Source organism: Neovison vison, chromosome 4, assembly GCF_020171115.1.
Source record: "Neovison vison isolate M4711 chromosome 4, ASM_NN_V1, whole genome shotgun sequence".
Taxonomy (NCBI): Eukaryota; Metazoa; Chordata; class Mammalia; order Carnivora; family Mustelidae; genus Neogale; species Neogale vison.
In genome coordinates, this window is record NC_058094.1 from 21,827,438 (window position 1) to 21,847,358 (window position 19,921).

The following is a 19,921-nucleotide window of genomic DNA, read 5'->3' on the forward strand; positions in this document are numbered from 1 at the left end:
CAATTTCATAAAATCCATCTATGAAAAACCCACAGTGGATATCATTCTTAATTGGAAAAAGCTGGGAGCCTTTCCCTTAAGATCAGGAACATGATAAGGGTGCCCACTCTTGCCACTATTGTTCAACATAGTACTAGAAGTCCTAGGAACAGTAGACATCAAAAAGGAATAAAAGGTATTCATATTGGCAAAGAAGTCATCAAACTTTCTCTCTTTGCAGATGACATGATACTTTGTGTGGAAAACCCAAAAGACTCCACCCTGAAGTTACTAGAACTCACATAGCAAATCAGTAATGTGGCAGGCTACAAAATCAATGCATAGAAATCAGTTGCTTTCTTATACATTAACAATGAAACTGTAGAAAGAGAAATTAGAAAATCGATTCCATTCCATAGCACTAAAAAACATACGATGCCTTAAAATAAACCTAACCAAAGAGGTTAAGGATCTGTACTTAAAGAATTACAGAACACTCATGAAAGAAATCGAAGAAGACACAAAAAGATGGAAGAACATTCCATGCTAATAGATCGGAAAAATAAACATTGTTAAAATGTCAGCACTGCCCAGAGCAATCTGTGCTTTCAACGCCATCCTAATCAAAATACCAACAGCATTTTTCAAAGTGTTGGAACAAACAATCCTAAAATTTGTATGGAACCAGAAAAGACCCTAAATCTCCAAGGAAATGTTGAAAAACAAAGCTGGGAGCATCATGTTGTCTGATTTCAAGCTATATTATAAAGCTGTGATCACCAAGACAGCATGGTTCTGGCACAAAAACAGACATATAGATCAATGGAACAGAGTAGAGAGCCCAGAGATGGACCCTCAACTCTATAGTCAGATAATCTTCGACAAAGCAGGAGAAAAATATCCAATGGGAAAAAGACAGTCCCTTCAATAAATGGTGCTGGGAAAATTGGACAGCTGTATACAGATGAATGAAACTCAACCATTCTCTTACACCATACACAAAGATAAACTCCATATGGATGAAAGACCTCAGTGTGAGATAGGAGTTCATGGAGGAGAACATAGGCAGCAATCTCTTCCATATTGGCCATAGCAACTTCTTTCAAGACATGTCTCCAAGGCAAAGAAAGCAAAAGTGAAAATGAACTTTTGAGACTTCATCAAGATAAAAACTTCTGCAGAGCAAAGGAAACAGTCAACAAAACAAAGAGGCAACCCATGATATGGGAGAAGATATTTGCAAATGGTACTATAAAGGGCCAGCTTCCAAGATCTATAAAGGACTTATCATACTCAACACCCAAAAACCAAATAGTCAAGTCAAAAAATAGGCAGAAGACATGAACAGACACTTCTCCAAAGAAGACATACAAATGGCTAACAGACACATGAAAAAAAAATTAATCATCATTAGCCATCAAGGAAATTCAAATCAAAACCACATTGAGATACTACCTTACACCAGTTAGAATGGCAAAAATTGTCAAGGCGAGAAACAACAAATGTTGGAGAAGATGTGGAGAAATGGGAACCCTCTTACACTGTTGGTGGGAATGCAAGTTGGTGTTGTCACTTTGGAAAACAGTATGGAAGTTCCTCAAAAAATTAAAAATAGAGCTACACTGTGACCTGGCAATTGCATTACTGGGTATGTTCCCCAAAGATACAGATATAGTGAAAAGAAGGGCCATATGCACCCCAATGTTAATAGCAGCAATGTCCATAATAACCAACCTGTGGAAAGAGCCAAGATGCCTTTCAACAGACGAATGGATAAAGAAGATGTGATCCATATGTATAAGGAAATATTACTCAGCCATCAGAAAGGATGAATACCAACTTTTGCATCGACATGGATGGGACTGGAGGAGATTATGCTGAGGGAAATAAGCCAAGCAGAGAAAGTCAATTATCATATATGCGGTTTCACTTACTTGGGGAACATAAGGAATCGCATGGAGGACATTAGGAGAAGGAAGGGAAAAATGAAGGGGGGAGCATCAGAGAGGGAGACAAACCATGAGAGACTGTGGATTCCAAGAAACAAACTGAGGGTTTCAGAGGGGAGGGAGTGGGGGATGGGTTGGCCGGGTGATGGGTATTAAGAAGGGCACATATTGCACAGAGCCCTGAGTGTTATACGCAAACTATCTTGGAACACTACATCAGAATCTAATGACGTACTGTATGGTAACTAACATAGTTAAACAACAACAAAAAAAGAATTGTTGACTCTTGAACACTGTGGGGGCAGGGGGAGTTTAGGGAAGACACCTGCCCTGCACTGTCGAAAATCTGCATAGAACTTTGGACTCCCCAGTACTTATCTACTCACTGGCTGCTGTTGACTGGAAGCTTTACCAATAATCTAAACAGTTGATTAAAATGTATTTTGTGTTACATGTATTACATACTGTATTCTTATAAAGAAGTGAGCTAAATAAAATGTTATTAAGAAAATCATAAGGAAGGTAAAGTACTTTATAGCAGTGTATTGTGTTTATTGAAAAAAAAATCCACATAGAAGCGAACCTGCATGGTTGAAATGCATTTGTTCAAGTGTTAACTGTACTATTAAGTCTTTTATAAATGTTGATGGGATAGTTAATCCATATTATGCAAGAACACTGAGAAAATCATTTTAAGAGACTTTTTCATGTTGTTATTTTCACTAGTGGTATTTTATATGTCACTGGTGGTTTAAGCATTTTATTCTATCCCCTATGATGCTTAAAAAAAAAAAAGAAGAAGAAGAAGAAGGAATTACCATGTTGGGAAGATCTAGGAAACCAGCTTTATGGTATAGTAGAGGATAACGGCACCTCCTCCAGTTTTATATTTATGAGAATGTCTAACCCATCAAACAAAATGTCAACACATTTGGCTGAGTATGTTTATCTTTAGGGTATTTTCAGTTGTATGTAATGGAAAACCTTGACAGAAACTGGCTTAAATAATGGAAGAATGTACCTCACAAAGCTCGAAGTCTAGAGGTGGAAGAGCTCAGCCACATCCTGAGGATCCATTGCTTCCACAAGGATGCCATGCCATCCTCAAAGGCTTGTCCTTGCCTTCATACCTGTCCCCTCTCTGGTCACAAAGTGGCTGGGAGAGTCCTAGGCATCACCTCCACGTATGGTTGTGTCTAGTGAAAGAAGATCCATTTTCCTCATGTCTCTTTCTTATAGGATCCCACTGATGACTATAAGAAATTGCTAGCACTGGCAGCCTTCCTTAGGCAGGTAGATGGTCTCAGGAGTTCAGCATAAAATAGTTCGACATCTTGCTAGTGCGGCATACCAGCATCCTCTCTTCCTCTCTCCACCGGGGTGAGACTCGTTCTAATTGTTTTTATCAATTTGGGTTATCTGCCACAAGCAACAGAAAACAACTTTGGCTGATTTAGGCAGGACAGACATTTATTTAAAATATATTAAATAGTTCCAGAATGATCTTGAATCTTCTTTTGTTATAAAGGGCACTATTGAGACACTAAGCAAATTTTGAATAAAGTTCTGCAGATTCATTAATAGTAGTATATCCATATTAATATGATGGTTTTGAAAATTTTGCTGTGATTATGTAAGGTAATTTTTTTTAAAGATTTTATTTACTTGAGAGAGAGTGAGAGAGCACGAGGGGAGAGGGTCAGAGGGAGAAGCAGACTCCCCACTGAGCAGGGAGCCCAGGGCGGGACCTGATCCCGGGACTCCAGGATCATGACCTGAGCCAAAGGCAGTCGCTTAACCAACTGAGGCACCCAGGCACCCCTCTGTAAGATAATTTTTTAAGTAAATACAAATGACATTTTAGAGAAAAGATATCAGGTCTATAATTTACTGTTAAGCTGTTGAGAAGATTACAGAGAGAAGAAAGCAGTGCAGAATAATAATATTGGGGAAACTGGCTGAAGAGTGTCCAGAAATTATTTGAACTGCTCTTGTAACTTTTGTGTAAACTTGAAGTTATACCGAATTAAAAAAAATTTAATGATGTAAAGAGACGGGGAGTTAAGGTTGCAGTGTTTTATCAGTTCCAACAATTTACTTTAGTCAGTCCCTAAAGACAGTGAGGAAGATGCTTAGCGGTGAGCTCAAGAGTGGCCAAGATAGCAAGAATTCCAGGCCAAAAGGCTCCAGAACTGGCAACAGTGCTCTGAACCCCATCCCGGAGCTGGACTCCTGCCGCAGGAGGGCCACCTCTGTGGTGCGCCCACCGGCCCTTTGCCTGGCTGCTGTGGCCAGCGCTGGATGCCACACCCTGCTCAGCACCGTTGCTGCTGCTTCTCCTAGAGGATGGGTCTTTTTCTACCACCGCCCCTGCCAGGGGGTGTCCTGACCACCTCTGCTTTTCAGCTTTGCCATGTTAAATTCAAAGCCTGCGGTGCAGGAGTGTGATAGAGCTCCCGTCACGGGCTTGTGCTGAGGCGCAAGTCAGGCCTATAACGGGAGTATGGAGAATTGGCACGTCTCCAGTGTGACACACACATTCTGCTTGGCCACAAAGGGAGGAATGCCCCAAGGAGGAATGAGTTTCAGCTACTGCACAACCCAAAAGAAGGACAGATGTCGTCTGTTGCAAGATAGTGTTTGTGGCTCTTTGCCTTGGAATGTCAAAATACACTTGTCTCGTTGAAGGTAGGAGCAAAGAAAAATCACTTTCTCTCAACCTGAGGGCAATCAAGTCTTCACAGATGCTGGGTTCTCACTCTCACATAGTGGGGGTTGATCTGGAAGAAGTTAGCCTCTATGTGATTTAACTTCTTTCTGACATTGCGCCAAAAAGTTGAACCCTTTGTTGTCAGCCAGGTTGATTTTAGTCCGGATATTCTTTACTCTGGATGTTGGTACCTTTGTTTCTTTCTCTTTCATACTTTTTATAGTTTCCTCCTTTTCTGTTTCCTTCTGTATAAGCGATTGGGTTATTTCATACGGGGTCGACCCTTCTGCTGCAGAAAATATTCAGTTCGTGTCTCAAGAAGAAAACCCAGCCCTCAGCTCTGGTCAAGTATCTAATGCATAAGTGAGACTCAACATACTTATGTTTCTTACTCAAACTTTGTTTTATTAGGTAATAGAAATATAATTATATAACATAATATTGAGGTATTATTCTGGCCTAAAGTGTATTAAGTGCTGTTTGTTCATTAAAATAATATATATATATATTTTAAATATTTACTTATGTATTTATTTCACAGAGATCACAAGTAGGCAGAGAGGCAGGCAAAGAGAGAGATAGAGGAGGAAGCAGGTTCCCCACGGAGCAGAGAGCCTGATGCAGGGCTCGATCCCAGGACCCTGAGATCATGACCCATGCCGAAGGCAGAGGCCTAAACCCACTGAGCCACCCAGGTGCCCCTAAAATAATATTTTTGCTCTTTGTATCTTATCAAGAATGAAAGGCTCATGCTTCAGTTAAGAAAAAAACAGCAGTATCATATAATTCTTAAGAGCATAATGTTTTTATAAATGTTCCCCATAAAACTGATTAGAAGGAAGTCGAAAGATATGAGAAATTGGACTCTGAAAGTATTTGATATCCGGTTGAAATTGTTAACGTTATTTGATTGTCAAAAGTCTCTTCAGAGGGGCTGAAGGAATCTTAACGTTTCATTCGGCAGTCAGGTAAGAGATGAATTTAACTGGCCTTCAGTAGTGCTGGCCTGTTCCTGTGGGACGGGGAGCTGAGAGGAAGGAGGTGGGGTGGAGGGAAAAGCCTTTACTTACTCTCCTTGAGGGATGATTCAGGTGGACAGCCTGAATTATGGGACTTATTGGCAGCAAGTAAGTATTGCCTGAGTGCATTACTGCGGAATGCTTTAGCTGGGGACGGCTTTGAAAATCTCTCATCAATTACACGTGGTCCTTGGTATGATAGCATGGGTACCCTCGAGGGCTTTTGCCCAGGAAATTTGAAGGAACCTCTTATCTCTGACCTCCTCTAACCAATTCTTCCTTCACAGTGACCTTTCTTACCTGAAGACCTCAACTGTTTATCACAAACCTACCACTGCACACTGTGCATCAAATATTAAACAATGCCCAGTGCACGACAGTGACTTCAAACAGTCTCAGAAATGATAAAGGCCCACATTTGTCTTTGTTAGCCCACTGAGTGGTTCTTTGTCTCTGGTCATAAGTGAAGGGATCAGATTTGGGATTTCTAGATACCACAATCACATTAGGGTTAAGCAAAACTCCAGATTTTCCCAGAGTTACTTTGGCTATAGATGTTGCTTATTTGGGATGGGAAATAAGATGAAATGTCCTAATGTGTTTAAACATGGTAGGCAAGTGAACCTGTCTAGGGACTGTAGGTTATAACTGTCCCTACTTGGGTCCGTGTAGTTACCATGAGTAACTACATGTAGTACCATGGTTCATGGATATCTGGAAGGTCCCTGGAAAGCCTTCAGGATATTTGGGAGTCTGTTCAAAGTGTAAGCAACTTTTTTGTGTATTTTCTTATGTGCATTAATTTTTCAGAGGAACATCCATACTTTCCATTGGATTCTCAAAAGGGATCCAGGTCCTGGAAGATTTTGGAAATACTGCTCCATAGTGAGTAGCACAAATCTGTGTAAATCCAGGATGTCTGTAGCCTTAGGCAAAGCTGGGTTAAGGGAAAGAATAGAGTGAGCTTCCTGGAGTGTCCTCTGTAAGGAATGCTAAATCATTACTGGAATGAATTGAAAAAAGAAATGCAAATTCATCTCACTCCCGGACATTGCCCTTGAGTGAAATTAAAAACTGAAACTTTTCAGACTTTTGAGTATTTTTGGAAAGCACCCTTATAGTCATAGCCAAAATTTGGGAATTAAATAATATGCATAATCCTAAGTATCCTGGGGACCTAAGTAGCAAAGGAGAACTGAAGTTGAGCAACTGCAAATAATAATAATAATAACTTGTTTTTACTCCCATCTCTCATATCCATGCCATATTGTATTTCTTATAGTTTCCACTGCAAATCCTCATTCCCTGATCCCACAGCTGTTGCAAAGCCCTTCACACAGTACCCCTCCATATTCTCTATCTCAGTCCTGGCTACTAACTTTCCTCTCTAGCCTTCTCCCCATGGCCTGTCTGTATATTATGTAGGTCAGCTTTGTTGCTTTGGCTTCATCCTTTCTCCTTATCTTCTCTTCCTGGGCCTGTCCTCCCCCATATTTCCTATTCAGCATCACAAACATTCTAGTACCTGGTCTGGGAAAGTCTCCCTTTTGGAGAAGGAGAGATTTGGAAAACCAGGAAACACTCGCTCCTAAATCTTGTTCCGGTTGCACATGGCAGAGTGCTGATTACAAGAAACAAGTGATTTGTTTCATTACTTGATATTTTAAGCCATCAATATGCCTCCCAGGTGGTTTTCTGATTTGGAAAACCGCAAGAGAAAATGGAAATGTTTAGTGCTTTCCAGAATTCTTGTTTTAGAATTCTGCTTCAAGTTGTGGAAATGAATTTGTAAGTGAATCTGATTCTGGATGTAGTTTTCCTTATTTTATAATCTGTTTCCTTCTATCACCACTCAGAGTTGATGGGCTTGTACAAATCTTGCTGCCTGTGCCAGATGTCATACCAGACCCTGGTGAAATGGAGATGAAAAGACCCATTTCAGCTCTCAAGGACTGGCTGTCAGATAAACGGGTGATTGCAGTATGTGAAGATAAATGCACCCACGGGGTTGTGTATATTGGGCAATGGGAACCCATCGTGGGAAGCATCTACATTTGTCTACAGGAGGGGAGCCTTAAGCGAACTCCTGGAAAATGAATAAGCATTAGGCTAATGTGAGAAGCACACCGTGCACGACAAAATGAAGGCGTGAGCGGGCATAAGAAGGCATAGAAAGTGGAGCTGGAAGAAAAAAAAAAAAATTGAAACCAAAGGTGGCTAGGCAGATACCTTTAGTCTACTCCATGAGGGAGCTTTGTTTTCTTCCTGCAGAATTTGGAAACTCGGAATCACTTTTCTGTATTCACTGCCACCTCGGTGGTTTGCAGTGTGGTGTGGGGACTAGGTGGGTAGGTTCTGAGATCAGCCCGTGGCATTCTCTTCTTCTTGCCATCATTGTGCCACTTGATAGTTGACCTGGCTTCTCCAGGCATCACCTTTCTCATCTCTAAAATGAGGATGATACTGTCTCTACGGGGTTGCAGTGAAGATAGAATTAATCCATGTAAGACATTTAGAACTGTCCCTGGCATAGGTATTAGAGTTCAGAAAACAGTACCTGTCATGCGCAATCCTTTCACACATCAATAAAGGGAACATTCTGCAACATTCCAAAGTTGGATCTTCTAACAGGGTTGCCCTGGGAATAGATGGGTGGATTAGACGCCTCTTTCTCTGTTGCGTCAACCATTCTCTGTTCTGGAATATTTCCCCTGGTGGGGATGGTCATAATACCCACTGATTAAACCCTACTAGTATCTGCAGATAGGTGATAATTAAACTGTTATTAGGCACTAGCATCTTGGTATTAGCCGATGAAGTTATGGGAGCTGAGAGCATAGCCTAGGAGGAATGGGTTGCAAATCTGGTGAGTCAAAAGCACAAGTGAAAAATGAAGGAATACAGACTAAATTTTGTCTGTAGCATAATATATAATTTAAGCCTTGTTCACAACATAAGTATTATGCTTACGGTTTATAAAACACTTGAACACGTTGTCTCATTGGATAGTTAAAGCTGGTGTAGGTAGAGCATCTTTTGCTATTAAGAATTCATTCAGAATAAGGAAACCAAGGCATAGATGAAGACAAAGATGGCAACTTTTGTTCTTTTGCCCCTTCTCACCCCATCTTTCCCGTCTAGCTCTATAGTGTTTTTATTGCGAAGGGGAGAAATATCTAAAATCCACTTAAGGGAGTTGTATGACTTCTGGTAGAGCCCTTGCTATATTTATCAAGAAGTCCCTGGTAGTATCCTTCACTGGCAGTATCTACTGCCTGGGGTGGAGAACTCACTTGGAATATAGGTATTATTCATATTTACAGGCTTGCCTGTTATAACAAGACTTTAGAATTGCTACCTCATGTTTATAGACACATAGCAACAACAGGGGACAAAGAAATGGGCTTGGAATTTATCCCGTGGATATTTTTATAACCTGTGCTGTGTGTAGAGTCACCATGGAGTGACTCAAGAAGCTTACAGACGAGTTGGGGGAGGTGGGAACTACAAATATAAAAGGTTAAGTAAAAATAAAATGAAGTTAAGAAATGAATAAATGAAAATATCCTTGGGTACCATGCTTCTGTAGGTACTATTGAATAAGTGGAAATCAGCATGTGATAACCTCTCATGATCTCAATTGCCACTTAAAAATGTATACCCTAACCTCATGAGCCCACAGTCTGTCATGATTCAGAAAGATCCTTATAGAATAAACACGTGCAGAAAGAAGGGATTAAAGATGGAACCCAGATGGAGACAGCAGAGCCTATGCTCCCTGAGTTAAGGGACAAAGCCCGAGTTATTTATTGAATCCCCAGGGCTTAGTATAATGTTTTCGTAGATGCCCAATAAATATTTTCTCAGTGAATGAATGAATGGATGCATAGGGAAATGTTGGAGACGAGCACAGAACTGAAGACCCATATTGTAATGTACAGTGAGGTGGGTGCAGTGTCTTTTCACCTTTATGCTTGGTGGGTAACACATACTATATGTTCTATAAATGTGAAAGAAAGCTGGAAGAAAATGAGACAGGGAATTAATATCATAGGATCATAGGACTAGAAAAAAATTAGGGAGATCATTGGTTTCTTCCCCGAAGCTCCCAGGAGAAGTCTGAGTATAGAGCAGAACAAAATGGCCGACCCAACCACCAACCAAACCATCAGTCAACCAATCAACCAACCAACCAACCAAACTGAAAACCTCAAAGAGGTGACATTTAACAGTGTTAACCAGCCTAATTCAAAGAAGCAAAGGGCTGGAGTTTGGGAAGGACTTTGAATTGAAGTCAGTTTGGATCCTGGCTTTGCCATTTCTCCTCCTGTAACCTCGTACAACTTGTGGTCCTAGTTAGGCCTCACTTTTCTCACCTCTCCAAGGGGAATAAATTACTTATGCTAGAATTTTTTATGAAGATTAAATGAGACAGTGTATTAAAATGTGCTCAATAGTTCAATAAATATTCCTAAAAGAAATTCCCTCAAATATGTTGAACTGCTAAATGTCAGTAGCTCTGCTAAGGAAAGCTTTTTCTCCAGAATCTTTTAAAAGGAGAGATGCTGACCCAAGTCACAGTATGTTTTGTTAAAATTTGGTTTATGGAAGAACCTAGTGCTTTCAGTTGGTTGCATGTCCCAGAGTACTTGGCATACTAGACAAAGTGCTTTAAAAAGTAATCGAACTTGGTGGTGTAAATTATTTGGCAATGGGCTGTCATCTTCTACTACAAAAATTCTTCAATATTTAATTAAAAATTCCAGCAACATAAAATTCAAGACATGTCAAGGACATTAATTGAGGGTATAGACTAGCTTTTGGAGGGCTTTAGCTGTCAACTCCAAGGCCAGATTTTCTCTCTGGTTCAGATTACGGGGAAAGCTTTAAAGAAGTGGATCCAGCTGCTATAATGGATGCCTACAGTTGCAGCGGAAAGTGTAGATATCAGTGTCTGTTTTGATGTGCTGTCCCTGCCTGAGTTTGGAGAGTCAGAAATGGGAAGAGATGAGAAACCTGTCAGAGCTAACAGCCCAGGAGTCTCTTGGGGTGTGTGTGAAGGGTGGCCTTCAAATTTGCAGGGGTTACAGCTGTGCTGGGAGATCTGTAAAGTTTTAACAACATTAAATAAATGAAATCAGCCCTTTTCGTTTCTTATACCGTGCACCGTGCCAGCTCTGGGCTCAGGGACAAATCTGCTGACAGGTGATTAATATCCGGGAGAACCACCCAAATCCAGAGACATACATAATTCTGCCTCCGTCTCCTGTTAGTTGACAGTCACTTGGATAAGGCATGCCATCTGGGTCAAGTGTGGTCACAGCAAAAGTTGAGTTCCAGTTTATCCTTGCCACCAGAGCTCTGTCATTTAAGGGATCCAAGAGGGAAGGAAGATTTGGTTTATTAGGCTCTGTCTTTGGGAGCTGGGAATGACCGTTTCTTCCTCTCTGCCCTTTAAAGCAGTTTGGTCAAGACACACAAGGAAATAGCTACCTTTCTCCCTAGGTCTCTTTCCACCTACTCTGACCTTAGGTAACCCCAGCATCTAACAAACAAAACAAGAAAAGAAAGAAAGAAAGGAAGGATTGAAGGAAGGAAGGAAGGGGAAAAACAATTACAACCAGCGAGTTTCTCTATGATCATGCAGTTGTTAGGGTCCGTAATCAAAGCAGCTAGACTAATACAGAACAAAGGTCAAGCAAAGCTTTATTTCGCGCCAAGCATTGAGAATCAAACTGACTGGTCAGGGCCATCTCTTACAAAGGGGCGACCCTTCCCAGCCTCACAAACTAACTTTTATAGAGCAAAGGCCATGTGGTTGAGCCTGGCTACACACAGGTGGCCAATGAGATTACAACACACAGAGAAAACTGCACAGTCATGCTAGGTCACACACGGGCAACCAATTGAATTACAATTCACCCTAGTGGATATTTGAACTGGCCTATTACCTTGGTCAGAACTGGAAAAGGCATGACCCACTCTCCTTGGTAGCTAGGGAGATAGTATGTGTGCCCCAGTGACTGGATGTCTCCAGACCTGGTCTGACCTGCCCTTGCATCTGGGCTTTGCAAGTAAGTTCCTCTGGGAGGGGCAGGGTGAATCTAGGTTTACTGCATAGGGTCAATCTAAGTTTACTGCGTAAACAACAAAATGGCACCCTCTGGCTAAGTAGGCCCTTACACAGTCACAGGTCCACACCTCATTTTACAGGTGAGAGAGTTGAGGCCTTGGCACAGGAGATAATCATGTAACTAGCTTATTATCAGAACCCAATCTAGAGCCCTAAACTCTTGACAACCAGGGCAAAGTATTTTCTGGTATTCATAGTTTGAGAAGCAGGATGCTCTGAAGAGGAGATGAATAGGAGGAAAGAAGGAAACGAGGAAAAACCTACAAAGAGAAGGTCTGTGCAAGAGACATTTGCAGGTTGAGTGCAATTCCAAGAAAGCAAAATAATTTGATATGCGTGTGAATAAAGGCCCGTGTTAACATTTAAATGTTAAAATTAAAAGAGTCCGTTAAATGTTAAGGGAGTGAGCACTGATGGCCCTCCAAGTAGATGAACATATGAATGATTGAATGAACCAGAGGTGATTTTGTCTTGATATTTCTTGTTCTGGAAAATCTGGCACTGAACCAGTCAGGTATATAAAAGAGGGAGGTCAGTGAAAGTCTGTGTGAACCTGGCATCTTATGGGCTTGTTCCACTGGAGAAAGATCCATGTGCCATTATGAGGAACAGCCGAGCTGGAGCCAGAGCTTCTGGTCTGGCTGCTTAGGGCTTCTTTAATGTGAAGGGGGAAAAAAAAATCAATGGAACTGAAAAGAAAATGGAAATTTTACTTTATGCTTACTAAGAGTTACTAAAGATTTGACTACAGGAGAAGTGCTCTGAATTCCCTGGGAATGGCAGATCAGTTGCAACATCTTAAGCCCTCTGGTTGACCAGTGCCTGTTTAATCAAAGAGCCAATGGGTCAATCATTCTGTTAATGGGTCAGTTCATCCCAGATGGTTAACCAATAGGCTATAATGAATGTAGCCACTTTGTTTTCTCATCGGTAGATTCTGGGTCATGCCAGCTTCCCTTATGGGATAAAGAGTCCTTTGAGGTTATGATGTTGGGATGTACTGACTCGTTTGATACATCTACAGAGTGACTTTTTTAGATGAAGTGGTAAAATTTGGCAGCAGTCAAATGCAGAATAAGGAAGACCATTGGACGAGATAGGCTCCAGATAACACAAATCATGGAAAAGTGTATTTTCGAATAACGTCTAAGACTGCAGGTTCCACATGTGGACTGCCTAGTGTAAATCACAGCACTATCCTTTATCGGGTCCTTGGACGAGTTATTTAACCTTTTGCTGTGTCAGTTTCTTCATCTGTTAGATGTAAGGATAATAATTCCCTTCTCTTCCGAATATTGTGAAGATTAAATTAGGAAATGTTTGTGAAGGGCTTAGAAGAGGATGTAACAGAATATAAGTGCCCTATAAGTATTCACTATTATTAACCAAATTAATAGTAATTAATATTATTTAAATATAGACAGCTCTGTTGACATAAGGAAGTGATGGATGAACAGGGCATTGCTTTAAACACATATGTAGCAACATAACTGTGACCTAAGATTATTAATGGTAGTAATAATATTACTTGAGGCAGCGATTAAGGGAATATTAGCAAGAAATCTTTTAGGTCACTTAATCTTCCTAGAATACCAAGTAACAACCGGCTGGAAACTTGGTAGGGTAGAGTTTTTGTCTTGGAGTTTAAATGGAAGGTCACTGGCTCCTTGGTTCAATGGGCACAACAGAACAACTACACATATCATCGAGCTTCTACTGTAAGCTCAGATTAGAGAAATATGGATAAAATCTAGTTCCTGTCATCAAAGGCCAAATAGACTAATGGGGAAGAATAACATAGAATAACAGAAGCCACTAGCTCTCCTCCAAAGAGTAAAAGCCATATTCTTTTTTCAGAAAAAGCCCATCTTTGGTTCTTTAATTAAATTAATTAATTTAATTTAATATTTAATTGCTAGCCCTCGTTAGCCCTTTACCCCCTTTATCTCTGTCCTCCGTCCTCTCACTTTCTCTCTAGCAGAGGCATCCATGTTGTATACCCTAACACTCCGTGTTCTATCCTTTGTAGCCTGTATCATCATGTAATTTTAAAAATGGCTTTTGCCACTTTCCTTCCCATTTGACAGTAATCTCTTGAAACCCAAGACCATGTCTGCCCTTCTTATTGCTAATTCCCCAGTGCTTAGCACAGCACCAGGCACAAAAGTATAAATCTCTTTAGAAAGAACAGAAGTGGAAGATCCTGCCTGGCAGAGCTGGGGAAAGGTACACAGAGGAGGACCTAGGCTTTGAAGGGTACAGAAGAGTTCCATGGAGGAAATGCATGTTTGGCCATTTAAAACCCATGTGCACGCCCAAATAACTAAGCTGCCTGACCTGTCCCAACCACTCGGACCCACCGTGGAGCTGAAATATGTAATCATTTTGACGTTTCAGAGATATATTTACTAAGCAATACAAACTGACTGCTCTATCTGGGTCGGACATCTCCGTTCATGTTCCTTCTCTCCTCACATCCTCAACCGGAGAGCTCTGCCCATACTGCTTAACTCACATGAGCCTCAGTGTCCACATCTGTATAATGGATGTAGCAACATTCATCTTCACTGAGCTGTGGTGTGCTTGGAGCCAGTGCATGAGGGGGAAAGCTTTTGGCAAGCATTGGTGAGAGCTCCTTATTAGTATCCCTGGCCATAAGTGTATTTGCAGAAGTAATAGCTATGATGATATGATGACTCATATGGCCATAAAGTCCCATGGAAGCCTCCAGAAGTGGCAGGTCAATGTGTTTTACAAACATACGTTCTCCCTTAAAGAGAACCAGCACATCAACAAGACAGGAGCTGGTCAGCTTTCCCTCCCTCTGAATCTGGGCCAGGTCCGTTGCCTGAAGTTTATGTTAAATAATAAAAACGCTGACATTAAATGTGTTGCCACGAATCAACAACCTATTCAGGGTAAGGTATTATGGCACAGCAGTCCCCAAGCAATGTGTGTTTTTAAAAATATGTTTAAAACTACAAGTGCTTTGTGTGGCTGCTTCGCAAAATCACTAGAGCTGAAGTATTTGTATTTTAATGTTTATCTCCACACTGGCCTGCTGTTTTCAAATTGCCCAGGAAACGAAATGTTGAAAATGGAAGGAAACCACCACAAGCTAGATTTAGAAATGCAGTGTTAGTAAAGCAAGCTGTGGGGTTCTGATACCTTAAGAGCACCACAAAATGCTCATAATTAAATAACGGTTTTTCTTAACACAGCTATTCCTATTTTTCCCCCAGCCACTTATGTAAAAGCATTTAATGTTCATTCTTTCATTACCAACCAGAGACTCTTGTAAAAACGTAACTGGTCCCAGAAATTGTTAAACATATTTTAATAATGGTGTCCTTTACAAAGGGGGAAAATGTATTAGGAAACAAAGTCAGGCTCTAGATACTTCCTGTGGTTGTTTTTATTGGCAGTTGGCCCACAAATGATTTCTGTGGAGGAAAATCGTGCCACAGAGCTGGTACCTGAACAACAGTGGCAAAAGCAATGACAGAACGCGCTCTGGTTATCGGTGTCACAGACACAATGGCAGAGCACGTGGCTACCAGCAGCCGAGGAAAGAGAGACAAGTTTGCTGGGGTACCATAAGACAGCGCAGCCGGGATTCCGAATAATGGAAGGAAGGAAGGGGATGGGGGCAAAAGCCAGCTAGGGTTTCAGGTTCTCCTAACAGGCATCAGCGTGATTTATACAGTAGTCTGAAAGCCTCACCAACTGGAGGAGGTGGAGGTAAGAGCCAAAGCTGAAAGAGCTCACGAAACTATCTCCAGGTTGCACAGGGAGGCGGTAGCAGAGCTAGGAGGATGTGTAATGTCTGCGCACCTCTTACCCTCCTGTGTTTTCTATGAGTCCGTGAATGATACTGAGGTAGCAAGTGAAGGTATGAATAAAATGGGGAAGGGATCTGAAACTGGAAGAATCCAAGGTTGTTCAGTGGTATTTCCCCAAGTATGGTCCTGGGTCATCTGCCTCAGAAGCACATCAGAGGTTTGCGAAAATTGAAAAATCCCAAGTCCTCCCACTTTAAACTGTGGAGTCAGAATCCCTAGGTGTGGGGCTTAGGGATAAAATGTTATTCATTTTCCCCCAAGAACCTAATGTGATTCTCATGCACACTTGGAACCAACCGTGACCACCAAGATGTCTTAATTGTTCTCTGTGCTTAACTTAATGGGGTGTTCTTCAAGGAGATACCTCTCATAGCACTTTTGGTTAGTGAACATGTTTTGAGGAAAGCTGGTTCATAGTTCATCTGTTATGTGAACAGAGGAGCCCTGGAAACATGAGTTTGAGGTTATTGTAAATTTTGTTGCCATGGTATGATGGCCATTTCTAAGAGGCATTCAATAAGTGTTCATGTTCCTGTGCCCAGTGGGAAATCTTTTTTCAGCTTAGATTTTAATCAGGAAGTAATTTTTCCCACGAATGATGTATTAGTTATCTATTGTTGTGTAGCAAACCACTATCAAACTCAGTGGATTACAACAAAAAAATACATGCATATAAAGGACATGCAGAATGACAAAGCTAACCTCAAAGGATCATATATTATATGATATAAACTATATAACATTCACGACAAAGCAAAATTATAGAAATGGAGAAGAGATCAGTGGTGGCCGGGGCTTCGGGATGGTGTGTGGGATGGGCATGACTGTACACGGGTAGCGTGAAGGAGATCTTCATGGTGGTGGAGAAGTTCTGTGTCTCCATTGCTAGGGGAGTTCTGTGGGTCTCCGCAGTGGGTACGAGGGCTTAGCACTCTACACACGTATGCTACTGGGTTTCTGGTTTTTTTTTTTTTTTTTAAAGATTTTATTTATTTATTTGACAGAGAGAAATCACAAGTAGACAGAGAGGCAGGCAGAGAGAGAGAGAGGGAAGCAGGCTCCCTGCTGAGCAGAGAGCCCGATGCGGGACTCGATCCCAGGACCCTGAGATCATGACCTGAGCCGAAGGCAGCGGCTTAACCCACTGAGCCACCCAGGCGCCCACCAGGTTTCTGGTTTTGATTTTGATTTTGTGCTGTGGTTTTTGCAAGATGTGATCATTGGGAGGAACTGCATGAAGTATACACAAGACCTCTCCATACAATTCCTGAGGTTTCCTGCAAATCTGTAATTATTTCAAATTAAAAACATTTTAAAAAGCTTTAAAAACCTCCTCTCTAAAGAGGTGTTATTGCATAGTCCCCCTTGGACAGCAATGCAGTGGTGGGTATGTCTGGCTCAAGGTCTTTCATGAATTTCCAGGGAGGCCGAGGGCTGGAACTGAGGAATTATCCGAAGTTCTGCATAGGAGAATAATCTGCTTCTCAGCTCATTCATGGGGTTCTCGGCAAGATTCAGCTCCTCGCGGATTGTCAGACTGGGGACCTCAGTCCCTCACTGGTTGTGGACTTGAGTCCTCCCTCAATTCCTTACCACTGGGGCCTTTCCCTACATCAGCTCACAACATGGCAGCTGGCCTTTCTTAAAGCAAGTGAGGGAGAGTGGGCGAGCTCTCACATGGTACCCATAGTCTTTTTAGAATCTAAACTTGGAGGTGACATCCCATTTTTTTCTGTCATAGCCTTTTCATTAGAAGTGAGTCAAAAAACCCAGCCAACCCTCGGGGGTGGATGTTACATGAGGAACATTAGGAACTAGGAGTCATTGGGAGCCATCTTAGAGGTCGTCTGCCACCAGGGCCTTTAAAAAATATCCTTCTTTTTGACACAATATGGGGAAATGATGGAATACACAGTGATCATATTGGAGGAAGTGTGAGACAGCTCTGGCATGGAGTAACCATTCTGAGGCTAATAACTGAGGCAGCCAACTGGTATTTTTTTGGTCTATTAAAAGAAGCAAACTTCCACAGCAATAACAATGTCAAAGACTATACTGAGAGGGACATCAGCAAACTCATAGCAAATACCAAAGATTTCTTGCAAATGGTAGTAAAGACCCTGATACAAAGAGTAGATATTATGGATATTTATTTCAAGTTATACCTGGTTATGCCCTTACACGTTGGGGAGGCTAGAACCAGGGTGAGGATGAGCAGCCAGCAGTGTATTTCCATGCTTAATTTTCTGGGATTGTATTCATGAGGACTGGTGTCCCCAGTGGAGGGCACACTAGTTGTCTGCATTAATCACATGAGATTAACGCCTTGCAGTCTTAAAGGCAAGGTCCTCTACCCTAGGTCCCACCGAGACATAAATCATCATTTGGTGTGGCCAGAGTTGAACTTGGGCTAAGAATTGGAATAGGGTGGCCCACCACTGGTAGCCTAGATGGGCCCTTGGTAGTTACACGCTGTACATGTGGCCTCTTGGTATGTGGGCAAGTCACCAAAAGCCCGGACTCACAGTATGTCTACCCTATGGGCAACGTGCTGTCCAACTCTTTATCCCACAGGATGTTAGATAACCGTGTGACAGACTCAGCTGTTAGCCTGCTCTGGAGTATTGAGCACTAAGGAATGGCTAGAGAATCTTCTCTAGAAATGGGTGTTTTGCCAGAAGTATTGGATATGATGTGTCGATCTTGTGGTGCTCAGTGAGTCTTCTTGTCACTCAATAAATGCTGAATGCCAATGGTGAAAGGGACTTGCTGGCCAAGGGAGCCGGGATTATGGTGGTGATAATGATAAATGCTTGCTTCAATGTGTGTCTGTGTGGGCATGTGGTGCGTATACCCTGTGTCAGCCATTGTCTGCCATCTCAGGTGGTAATACTTGGGACTATGACCCTCTTGTTCATCATTATACTTTGGCATATGTCAGCCATTCAGTAAATAAATGGAACATATTCTTTTTTTTTTTTTTTTGAAGATTTTATTTATTTGAGAGAGAGTGAGCACAAGCAGGGGAGCAGGAGAGGGAGAGGAAGAAGCAGGCTCCCCACTGAGCAGGGAGCCCAATGTGGGGCTTGATCCCAGGATCCTGAGAACGTGACCTGCACTGAAGGCAGATGCTTAACTGACTGAGCCCCCCCCCCCCCAGCTCCTAATTCCATCCTTTTAACATACAAGGGCTAAAGAGTCAGGGCCAGGTAGATAATCGATGGTTGAGTTGTCTGTCCTAGTGTGCTTTGGCAATGAGATGGATAGAAGGAGTAAAACCAAATGAAGGACAGAGGGGAACCATGAAGGAGGAGGCTGGTATACGTTATCAAGGTGTTTTTTGAGGCCAAAATGCAGGGTTCAGGCCTTCACTTCCCATGGTGGCAGACGTGATTGTGACGGGTGCGTGTAAAGGCCGAGGTCAGAGGAAAGGAGATGACGGTTTAGGTAAATCAGACCATCCTCCAGTAGCAGGAACTCGTTTCGTATCACACTGTGTTGAAGCAGAGGTGCTGAGAAGAGGAGAGGTACTTTCTCATGTTGACGGTTGTGAACTGTGTTTATCGACCCATTAACAACTATTAGGATCAGTGGCACCAAAAAATGTCATGGACTGCCAAAGCTTGAGAGCCTAAACAGTGAACCCATAGTGCTTTGTTCGGGGAGTGGTGTGTGTTAGAAACACCTGCTGCCGAGATCTGTTGTCTCAGGATGAGGCAGTGAACTAGCTGCTTCGCGTGGCCACTGGTGGAGAGAGCTGTGTGCTCTGGAGAATGAGCTTCCCCGCAGGCCCCTCGTACAAGGGGCTGTTTGAATGTCCCTGGAGGTGCGAGGGACACAGCACTTAAGTGGGAATTTCGCCTTGGCAGAGAGAGCTGGTGCTCACCGATGGCTCTGTTTCTTCCTTTCTTCCTGGCCACAGTACTGAATGGCCCCAGACCCCTTCCATTTAGGTGGAGCCACAGGCCATATTGCAGGCAGAAGGGAGGGGTGCCGTTTCCTGGACCGGCCCCTAAAATCCCCCACACATGCTTCACCGTCTGCACTGTGAACGAGAAACAAAGCATTGCTGTGCTAAGCCGTGGAGATTTGGGGATATTTGTGACAGCAGTTAGCCTTCCCTGACTAATACAGCCATTGTTCCACACGACAGGGTCTGAAATCAAGTATTTTTCCAAAATGCCTGATGTTACTGAGTTCATGCTTCATAGCCTAGAACGTAGAAACACACTACAGGACGGCCCCCAGCTCGCATTTACAAACAGAAAACGTTTTAACGTAAGTGAGTG